Source organism: Daucus carota, chromosome 6 (assembly GCF_001625215.2).
Source record: "Daucus carota subsp. sativus chromosome 6, DH1 v3.0, whole genome shotgun sequence".
Taxonomy (NCBI): domain Eukaryota; kingdom Viridiplantae; phylum Streptophyta; class Magnoliopsida; order Apiales; family Apiaceae; genus Daucus; species Daucus carota.
This window is the reverse complement of record NC_030386.2, coordinates 13878913-13890440: the sequence shown is the minus strand read 5'-3', so window position 1 is coordinate 13890440 and position 11528 is coordinate 13878913. Positions and strand designations below refer to the sequence as shown.

Sequence of the window (11528 nt, the reverse complement as noted above, 5' to 3'; positions counted from 1 at the left end):
GGGCTCTTTTGGGTGCCATTGATAGAGATTTAGAGTTGTAAGAAATTTGTGTGTAGTGGGTTTGAGAGATTTGATGGTGGTTGTGTGTATGGGTGTGTATGTATATAAGTAGGGTTTATAGAATTAGAATATGAATTGGAGATGGGTTTTGTGTTTATATAGGATTTTGAGAGCTGAGTTAGGGTTATGGAGGATATATTTCGGGCTAGGCATGCAAAATTAGGATTGTGGGCTTTTAAAAACGAAAAGAAAATATTTTTGGTGAGAAAAATCGACTTCTACGCAGACAGTAGCGCGGGCGCGCTAAGTGCAGCGCGGGCGCGCTGAGCAACTTAGCGCGGGCGCGCTAGTGACTGTCACCCAGGGCCGAAATTTCTCGTTTTTTGCGTTTTGGGGGTTACAACGGTACAACATGGTTCCAATGCGTGGGTTGCCTCCCACGAAGCGCTTGTTTAACGTCGTTAGCTCGACGTGAAGTCCAGAATTAATCCGATTCCGATTGAAGAATCGTGGTTTGTACCTCACGATTCACATTTCCGCCAAAGTAAGGCTTCAACCGTTGACCATTAACCTTAAATGATTCATCCGGTGCTTTGGCATAGATTTCTACCGCACCGTGGGGGAATACCGTCTTGACTGTAAACGGCCCCGACCAGCGTGACTTGAGTTTCCCTGGAAACAGCTTCAACCGAGAGTTATACAATAGAACCAATTGTCCTACTACAAAAGATTTTTGTATCAACCGCTGATCATGCAATCTTTTCACCTTCTCTTTGTAGAGTTTGTTATTTTCATAAGCACGGAGGCGGAACTCTTCCAACTCATTGAGTTGCATCATGCGTTTCTCTCCGGCTAATTGTAAGTCGAAATTCAACTTCTTTAGTGCCCAATAAGCTTTATGTTCCAATTCTACTGGTAAGTGACAAGCTTTCCCAAACACTAACTGAAATGGAGAAGTACCCTTGGTGTTTTGTAAGCTGTTCGATAAGCCCAAGCAGCCTCGTCTAATCGCAAGGACCAGTCTTTCCTAGAAGGGTTAACCACCTTCTCTAATATGCGTTTGATCTCTCTGTTAGACACTTCAGCTTGACCATTCGTTTGAGGATGATAAGCAGTAGCAACCCGGTGATTGATATTATATCTCGTCATCAAGGTTGTGAATTTATGATTGTAAAAATGAGAGCCTTCATCACTGATAATGACTCTAGGGACTCCGAAACGGGTAAAGATTTGTTTTTGAAGAAATTGCAAGACCACCTTAGCATCATTTGTAGGTAAGGCTTTCACCTCCACCCATTTAGACACATAATCAACTGCTAATAGAATATACTGGTTGTTGCAAGACGAAACGAAAGGTCCCATAAAGTCAATACCCCAAACATCAAATATTTCGACTTCCAAAAGCATTTTAAGAGGCATTTCATTCCTCCTAGAAATATTACCTGTACGTTGACATCGATCGCAACCCAACACAAACTGATGAGCATCCTTAAACAGAGTTGGCCAGTAAAAACCTGCTTGAAGTACCCTCTTTGCTGTCTTCTCTCCGCTATAATGGCCTCCATAACCAGTGGAATGGCACTCGCGCAAAACTCCCTCAACTTCATTATTAGGGATACACCGTCTGAGAATTTGATCGACTCCTTGTTTAAACAAAAAGGGTTCATCCCAAATATACCATTTCACATCGTGAAGGAATTTCTTGCGTTGAGCATAAGAGAATTCTGGAGGAATGACCTTACTCACCAGATAATTTACAATGTCAGCAAACCATGGCTCTTCGGCCTCAGCCCCAAACAACTGTTCATCTGGGAAGAATTCATTAATTAGAATACTGTCGGTAGTTTGTTTGCTATGATCTTCTATTCGGGATAAATGATCCGCTACCTGATTTTCCGTGCCCTTCCGATCTTTAATTTCCACATCAAATTCTTGGAGTAATAGAACCCAACGAATTAGTCTTGGTTTAGAATCCTTCTTTGAGATGAGATACCGAATGGCTGCATGGTCAGTGTATACCACTACTTTTGTTCCAAGAAGATAAGACCTGAACTTCTCAAAGCTAAAGACAATAGCTAGAAGTTCTTTTTCTGTAGTAGTGTAATTCAACTGTGCATCATTTAAAGTTTTGCTGGCGTAGTAGATAACATGAAACACATTACTTGTACGCTGGCCCAGTACAGCTCCTACAGCATAATCACTGGCATCACACATCAATTCGAATGGTTTGAAATGCTTCCAAGCACTCATCATCAAATTTGAATGGAATGTCTTTCTCTAACAGATTGCAAAGAGGTTTGGAAATTTTTGAGAAGTCTTTGATGAACCTCCGATAGAAACCTGCATGACCAAGGAAGCTTCGGATGCCTTTAACCGAGAGTGGTGGAGGAAGGTTTTTAATTGTTTCCACCTTCGCTTTATCAACTTCCAGTCCCTTGGCAGATACTTTATGTCCCAATATGATTCCTTCTTGCACCATGAAATGGCATTTTTCCCAATTGAGAATTAGATTTGTTTCCACACATCGCTTAAGAACCATTCTCAGATTTGTGAGGCATTCGTCATAAGATGTTCCGAATACAGAAAAATCGTCCATGAATACCTCCACATTAATGCCGATCATCTCTGAGAATATTGCCATCATGCACCTTTGAAAAGTGGCTGGTGCACCGCATAAGCCAAAAGGTACTCTTCGGAATGCAAATGTACCATAAGGGCATGTAAAGGTTGTCTTTTCTTGATCCTCCGGAGAAATAGCAATCTGATTATAGCCAGAATACCCATCCAACAGGCAATAGAATTCGTGACCAGCTAACCTGTCAAGCATCTGATCAATAAAAGGCAGAGGGAAGTGATCCTTCCTTGTAGCTTTATTCAGCTTTCTGTAGTCCATGCAAATCCTCCAACCAGTGACAGTTCTAGTTGAGATGAGTTCCCCTTTTTCGTTGGCTACTACTGTCATGCCTCCTTTCTTAGGCACACATTGTACTGGACTCACCCATGAGCTATCTGAAATTGGATATACGATACCTGCATCTAGCCATTTAAGAATCTCTTTCTTTACAACTTCCTTCATGATAGGATTTAACCTTCTCTGTTGTTCCACTGAAGGTTTGCTTCCATCTTCAATAAGAATTTTGTGTTGACAAAAGGATGGACTGATTCCCTTGATATCAGCTATAGTCCAACCAATTGCTGTTTTGAATTCCCTTAGCACCCTCAAAAGTTTTTCCTCTTCCTCACCTGACAAGTTAGCTGCAATAATAACAGGAAGAGTAGAACCTTCACCAAGAAAAGCATACCTCAAGTGATCCGGTAGCGGTTTAAGTTCAAGTTTAGGTGCTTTGATCACTGATGGTTGTAGTGGTTTATGATCTTCCTTTTGTTCCTCCAGGCCAAGAGATTCGACAGGTGGTTCAAAATTCCTTCGCCAAGGTGATGAGTTAAGATGATGGAGTTCTTCCAATTCTTCTTCACTGTCCAATTCCTCATCATTTGTAAGGATTGCTTCCAATACATCATTCTGTAAAACCCGCTGGCTGTTGGCTTCTGCCGTAGTATCAAGTACATCCATACTGAAACAAGATTCCTCATCAGTTGGTAATTTCATTGCATTGAATACGTTGAACGTGACCGTCTGATCTTGTATTCTCATTGTAAGTTCCCCTTTTTGGACATCGATCAATGTTTGTCCGGTGGCTAAAAAGGGTCTACCCAAGATGATAGGAATTCTTTTGTCTTCTTCAAAATCAAGAATCACGAAGTCGGCTGGAAATATTAATTTATCAACCTTGACCAACACATCTTCAATAATACCCCTCGGATATGTGATCGAACGATCAGCCAGCTGTAAAGACATGTTTGTTGGCTTGAGCTCTGGCAGGTCAAGTTGTGTGAAGATAGATAGAGGCATCAGATTGATGCTAGCTCCCAAGTCGCACAGACACTTATCAAAAGAGAACTTCCCAATAGTGCAAGGGATAGTAAAGCTTCCCGGGTCTTTCAGCTTAGGTGGTAATTTTTGTTGAAGCACAGCACTACATTCCTCCGTTAAAGCTACGGTCTCTAACTCCTCGAGCTTTAGCTTTTTTGAAAGAACACCCTTCATGAACTTGGCATAGCTAGGCATTTGCTCGAGTGCTTCAGCAAAAGGAATGTTGATGTGAAGCTTTTTGAAAACTTCAAGGAATTTACCAAATTGCTTATCCAGCTGCTGTTTTTTTAACCTCCTAGGAAACGGAGGTGGTGGATATAATGGCTTTGACACCGGAGCAGCTGCAGGGATAGCCCTATCCAATTCAACATTAGGTTTTATGCCCATTGTATTCGAAGGGAGTTCTGCTGGAATTTCTTGCGGTTCATCATCCTGATCTTGTACCAATGTTGAGGTTGGCCCTGTTGTAGTTTTTCCAGATCTCAGCGTAATGGATTGGACTTGCTCTTTAGGTTCCCTCTTACCTGGTACCTCTGTATCACTAGGGAGATTCCCCTGTGGTCTGCTTAATAAAGCATTAGCTAACTGACCGACTTGTGTCTCCAAAGCTTTTAAAGTTACTGCCTGACTCTTGTACATGAGTCTTAGTTCTTCCATGTCAGACCTTTCGTTAGCTGATTGCCCATGATTCTGAAATCCCGGAGGGTGATATGGGTGTTTAGGTGCATACTGTTGTGAAGTTCCAGCCTGACTATATTGTTTAGGTCCCTGTTGAAATCCTTGTTGAGGCTGATTATAACCCTGATTATTACTCCAGCTGAAATTCGGATGATTTCGGTTGTTAGGATGGTAAGTAGCTGGAGCAGGCTGTTGACCTCTCTGAAAGTTGCTCACAAATTGTGCTGATTCACTAGAAATGGCACACTGATCAATAGAGTGAGTACCAGCACATAATTCGCAAATTGAGATCGGTTGTTGAATTCCTTGGTGAGCCAGAGAATCGACTTTCATCGTGAGAGCCTTAAGTTGAGCAGCAATAGCTGTAGACGTGTCAAGCTCAAGAACTCCGGCTACCTTCCCTTGAGTAAGTCTTTGAGTAGGGTTCTGATATTCATTAGCAGCCATCATTTCAATAAGATCATAAGCTTCTTCATAACTTTTAGCCCATAGCGCACCTCCAGAAGCAGCATCAAGCATAGGTCTGGATTGAGGTCCAAGACCATTATAGAAACAGTTTATTTGCATCCAATCCGGCATGCCATGATGGGGACACTTCCTTAGCATCTCCTTATATCGCTCCCAGGCTTCACAGAATGTTTCTCCTGATTGTTGAGAGAATTGAGATAGAGCATTTCGTAGTGCAGCAGTCTTTGCCATGGGGAAGAATTTAGTGAGAAATTTCTGAGCTAGATCTTCCCATGTAGTAATAGAACCAGATGGTAGAGAATGCAACCATCCCTTAGCCTTATCTCTCAGTGAAAATGGGAAAAGCCCCACAGCATCATCAGAGACTTCATTAAATTTGAAAGTGTCACAGATCTCTATAAAATTACGTATATGCATATTAGGGTCTTCAGTAGGAGAACCCCCATACTGTACCGAGTTCTGGACCATTTGAATAGTTCCTGGTTTGATTTCAAAGGCTTTGGCTGCGATTGCAGGCCTGACAATGCTTGACTGGATATCATCGATCTTTGGCATAGAGAAATCCTTCAATGCCTTACTGTCTGGTTGTGCTTCAGGTTCCGTCATTATTTCAGAATCAGAAGAAGAAGAAGAAGATGAATCAATTGCTTTCTTACGGGTTTGAGAACGTGTTTGCATAAACGCAATCCAAGTACCTGAAATAAAGAAAAGAAGAAAAGTGCGAAGAGAATAGAATCCTAGTCAGTGAATTTTAATGCACACTGATGACAAGTACATAAACTAATTAATTAACACCGAGTCCCCGGCAGCGGCGCCAAAAACTTGTTCGCAAAAATCTACACGCAAGCGCATGTGATCATAAGTAATATATTTGTTCGTTCCCACAGAGACTGGTGAATTAAGAATACGCACCTATGCAACAATGTATGATCAATTTTCACTGCCAAGACAATTAACAAGGATGGGTTCTTTTATACTAATAACTAAATCTACTAATCAAATTCAGAATAGGAAAACACATGGGATTCTAACTTCATTATCGAATTCATCTAGAATTGAAATTACTGATTAACATGCGACTGTTGATCCTAATCAGACAACACGAAAGTAATACATGCCAACTCTCGTTGCACACATATCATACCAATCAAAATCCACAATTAAGACAGAAATCTCATGGACACCAACAAAGCTCAGACCCTATATCTCTATAGCGGTAGTGTAAGCAGAAAGGTTTAATAGCAAGTCGTCTATCGTGATTACACAGGGTGATAAAAATAGTTCAAGTCTACCACAAATTATGTTTCATTCACATAATCCTATGTTTACATGGCATAGTTCTAAATTCAATCATCCACTCTCGCTTCAGAAAGAATTAACAAACAACTTAGAAGTTAGCTACGCTCCTAAGAAGAATAAGCACGGCTCATGCAAAGAAATCAACGTACGTCACAAAATCAAGTAATTAATATTCTTAACTAGACTACATCGATAAATCCATTAGAATCCCATGAAGGCGGTTAGTTCATAATCGAACTAATCGACATCATGAGTTCTAATGAAAACATGATAAATAAACTACGAGAATTAAATGGAATAAAAGTACTTGAATTAATAATAAAGAACACAACGTTACAGATTTGATGTTCACGATCTCGCTCGAAACTGTCACTTCCTCGCTAAGAACGATCCAATACAAAACTGATAATGTGCTTGATTACAAGAGAAAAACTAATAAAACTATATTCCGATATTCTACGATACATGTGAGGCTAGGGTTTTACACATGAGAAAATAAAGTACATTGACCAAGTCAACCGGGCCTCGACCGCTGCTAAAATCCATCAGAAAAGCTTCAAAAATCGGCCCGGGACACTTCTGCTGGGCGTGGCCGCGCTAAACTAGCGCAGGCGCGCTAGTGGTCCCAGTGGATAGCGCGGGCGCGCTAACAACTAGCGCGGGCACGCTACTGTCTGCCACTGGCAGCCCGTTTCTTCGTTTTTCAGCTCGTTCTCGCGTGCATGCCCTTCCTCGCTCTAGTACCACTTCCGTAGGTGATCACGGTTGCATTTAGCACATGCAACAAGCCCTTTAAACCCCTAGATAGCTCTAGTGGACGAGTGTGTTCTCGTGAGGGTTTGTAGAAGATGTACCCACAAAATCCCAAGTCGTGATGAATCCACAATTCTCTATTCTTGCAAATAATGCACCAAAAACAACCTAAAATGATAGAAAATCACTTCATCACCTCAACTCGTGACCTGCACAGAAAAACACTAAAAACACATCAAAAGACACTAAACACTTAAGTACAACCAACCAATTTAAGTGGAAATGAAGGCCTATAAGTGTGTATAAATACCACTTATCATGCACTATCTTTTATTTTGATGCAGATGCTTTAGTATCAACCTATATACATATCTGGCAGTAGTGTTGTAGTTAGGATCCTTTTGTATAGTTATAGCCAGATTAGATATAATGTTGTAGGGATGACATGATCAGATGTATTTTTGTTTCTATCATGACTTGTACTCCTAAAGCTTCGGATATTATGACCATCTTTATGATGTTTTCACTTATGAGTTTTGTTGTTATGTCCTTTCTGTTTATTTTTACTCTCGACTCGTCATTTACTTTTAACCTGTTCATTATTGTCAGATATTTTGCATATCAATTCTCAACCGGAAATTTTTCTAAAAACAGGAATAAAAAGAAAATATTTTCAAAATGACTAACTATTTTTAATTGTTTTAAGAAGGTTTTCAACGATACTTAAGTTTTGCAGATTTCTTTAAAAAGTTTTCAAAATATGCAACTTTGATACAAAATCTCTTTTTAAACGAGACATTTAAACTTGTTTTCAACTTCTGTACTGAATTTTAAAAAAACTGCACCCTGTTTCACTTTTAAGTAACCATGATTTTATATACCGTCTGATGAAAACTATTAACCTGTTTTTGTCTCTTCTTAATAGAATCAAGATGAGTTCAAATCCAAATGACAACCCAGTTGATGAGTCAACTCCTGAAGTTCCACTGGGATCCCAACCCCAACCCAACCCTGTTCAAATGTTTGTTGATTTACTTCAACAAAATCTTCAAGCTAACTCAGTGAAGAGTTCTTCAAGTCAGCTTACTAAACCCACTATTTCTTTTAAATCTTTCAAATCTTTGCAACCCCCAGAATTCAAAGGGATAGTAGATCCCGTTGAAGCCAAGATATGGCTACGAGAGATAGAGAAGACTTTTGAGATAGTCGGTGTAGAAGAAGAGAAGAAAACTATATTTGCGCTTTTATGCTTAAAGGTGAAGCTAACTATTGGTGGGAAGCTAAGCGAGTATTAGAAGGATCTAGTATTATATCGTGGGCTAGGTTTACTGAGTTATTCCTAGAAAAATACTTTCCTAAGCATTTAGAGAATCAAATGGAGCTCAAGTTTCCGGAGCTCAAACAGGGAAATATGTCTGTAGCAGAGTACGAGGCTAAATTTACCAAGCTTTCTAGGTTCGTTCCGCATCAAGTAGATACGGACGAGAAGAAGGCTAGACGTTTTCAGCAGGGCTTAAAGCCCTGGATCCAAAATAGAGTCGATGTTCTCGAAATCACTAGTTACGCAACACTTGTACATAAGGCTTGTATTGTTGAGTCAGGGAGTGAGCTTTATAACAAAGAAAAAGGCGATAGGAAGCGAAAGACCCCGCAGAATAGTCAGAATTCTGGCAAGAAACCTTGGGACTCGAGTGTGAAGAAGCCTTTTATAAAGAAAGAAGTGCCACATAATCGAGAGGGAAGTCAAAAATTTAGGACTACACCAACTACAAATGTGTTGCAAGGAAGACCCCCATTACCCGATTGTAAGACTTGTGGAAAGAAGCATCCACCCCCATGTTATCGAGAATCCTGTTACATATTTGATGATGTCACAGGTATCTAACTTGTTTAGTGTGCAGAAGCAAATATCAGAGTTTAGCTGGAAATCAGAGTTTAACGACTGACAGCTGGATCAGAGTTTAAGCGATGATCAGAGTTTACAGGCGGCTGATTTTCAGGAGCATATCTGACTAAATAAGGAAGATAAAGATCAAGAGAGATTGTGCAGATCAGGACAGCAGAAGGATAGCTACTGATTAGATTATTTTAGGAAGCAGATAATTATAAATCAATCAGTAGATATCATGTAACTGTGTATATAAACACAGCTTAGGGTTTACTCTATATGAGTTATCAATTGAATATTATTCGTGTAACCTAGCAGCTCTTAGTGATAAGATATAAATCACTAAGAGATTATTTGTAAGCTACTGTGATTTGTGAATAAGAGTTTATTGATTTATTCTCTTATACTTGTGTTTGTCTTGGATTGTGTTCACTATATTATCTTATATAGTGAGTTTATTCGGCCTAACAAGTGGTATCAGAGCCAGCTCTGTTGATATACCTACAGTGAGATCTTAATCACACAATCATGTCTGAGAAATCACAAAACAGTAGATATGAGTCTCTTAGGGTTCCGGTCCTCAGGGCATCTGAATATTCTGTCTGGAAAGTAAGAATGATCATGTTTCTGGAATCTACAGATCCAGAATATCTGGATAGAATTTATGATGGTCCACACATGCCAACAAAGCTCTCTGTTGCAGTGGGAGATGAACCCCAGAAGATGATTCCTAAAGAGAAGAAGGACTATACTCCAGAGGACATCTCATCTATCAGTAAAGATGCAAAGGTGAAGCATCTGTTGCATAGTGCTCTGGACAATGCTATGTCCAATAGAGTAATTGGATGCAAAACTGCAAAGGAGATATGGGATGCTTTGGAAGTCAGATGTCAAGGAACCAAAGCCATCAAAAAGAACAGAGGAACCATACTTACTCAAGAGTATGAACACTTTGATTCAAAGTCTGGTGAATCACTGACTGATCTTTATGATAGGTTTGTCAAGCTGCTGAATGACTTGTCTCTTGTGGACAAAGAATATGATTTGGAAGATTCAAATCTCAAATTCCTGCTTGCTCTTCCTGAAAAGTGGGATTTGAAAGTAACCACTATAAGAGACAATCATGATCTTGAAGAGATGTCTCTGGATGAAATTTTTGGAAGGTTGAAAACTCATGAACTTGAAATGGAACAAAGGAGCAAACGACATGGTGGGAAACCCAAACCAGTTGCTCTAAAAGTTCAAGAAGAATCAACTGTGAAAAGCAAGGGAAAAGCTCATGTCAAAAAGTCTGATACTGAGTCATCAAACTCTGATGTTGACTCAGACTCTGATATGCCTTCAGACTCTGATGACAGTGATACTGAGATGATGCAGCTGGCAGCACTAATGGTAAAAAGTTTCAAGAAGATAGCTTACAAGAACTTCAACAAAGGAAAGAAGTTCTCAACCAAAGACAGAAACTCTGACAGAAAGGTCTTCAAAAAGAATGAAGGCAAAGAAGAAAAATCTGGAAAATCTGATAAGTCTAAGTACACCTGCTTCAATTGTGGAGAGAAAGGTCACTTTGCAACTGAGTGCAAGAAAGCTAAGAAAGAAAAGGAACAGGCCTTTATCACAAAGAAAGGAAGCTGGGCAGACACATCAGATTCAGAGGATGAAGTCAACTATGCCTTGATGGCAAACATGGACAACAGCACTGAGACTGTTGAAACTAAGGTACCTCATTCCACTCTTGCCTTTGATACTGAAGATATAACTGAGTTAAGATTGTTTCTTAAAACTCTGCATGTTAGTTATAGAGATCAGACTTTAGAAAATGAAAGACTAAAATCTGAGAACTTAGATGTCAAGAAAAGGAATGATTATCTTGAAAAAGAACTAGTTCTGATGCTAGAAGTTCAGAAGGAAAGAGATGACTCTATCTTTATTAAAAATGAACTCTTAAAGAAAAATGCTTCTCTTGAAACAGAACTTGTTAAGGAAAGAGAGATAATCAGAACTTGGACTAACTCAGGTAAGACTACTCAGAATATATTAGAAAGTGGAAACTGGAAGAAAGGGTTAGGTTACTCTGATAAAAATGAAGCTGAGTCATATAAACAAGAAACCATTAGAATTGAAAAACCTAAGGTAGTTCCAGTAAGATTTGTTGCAGAATCAAAGACACAGAACAAATCAAAGACTGATACACGTAAACAGGTTAATATTGGTTTGATGGCTCAGAAACAGCTTAAGCATAAACTCAAGGTGGTTAAGAATGAAAACAGGATTAAGGAACCTAAGAAAAATAGGAATGGAAAGGTTGGAATAAACAAAAGCAACAATTACTTGCCTGTTCCAAATGCTCCTAGGAAAACTTGTCATAATTGTGGTAATCCTAATCATCTTGCTTCTTTTTGCAGGAAAAATAAGGACATAAATGCTATGTCTCCAAAATCAGAAGTTAAGACTAGGAATACTAGATTTAGACCAGAGAATCCTTGTTTTCATTGTGGTAGTTTATGG

The 11528-nt window shown here is 39.5% G+C and overlaps 1 non-coding gene across 1 annotated transcript; it reads left to right on the top strand.

Annotated features, from left to right (window-relative positions):
• The first annotated feature begins 5189 nt into the window (after positions 1-5189).
• Positions 5190-5296, top strand: LOC135147431 (small nucleolar RNA R71). Its single transcript, XR_010285008.1, has one exon. It is a non-coding gene; the product is annotated as a small nucleolar RNA R71 (small nucleolar RNA).
• The last annotated feature ends 6232 nt before the right edge of the window (positions 5297-11528 follow it).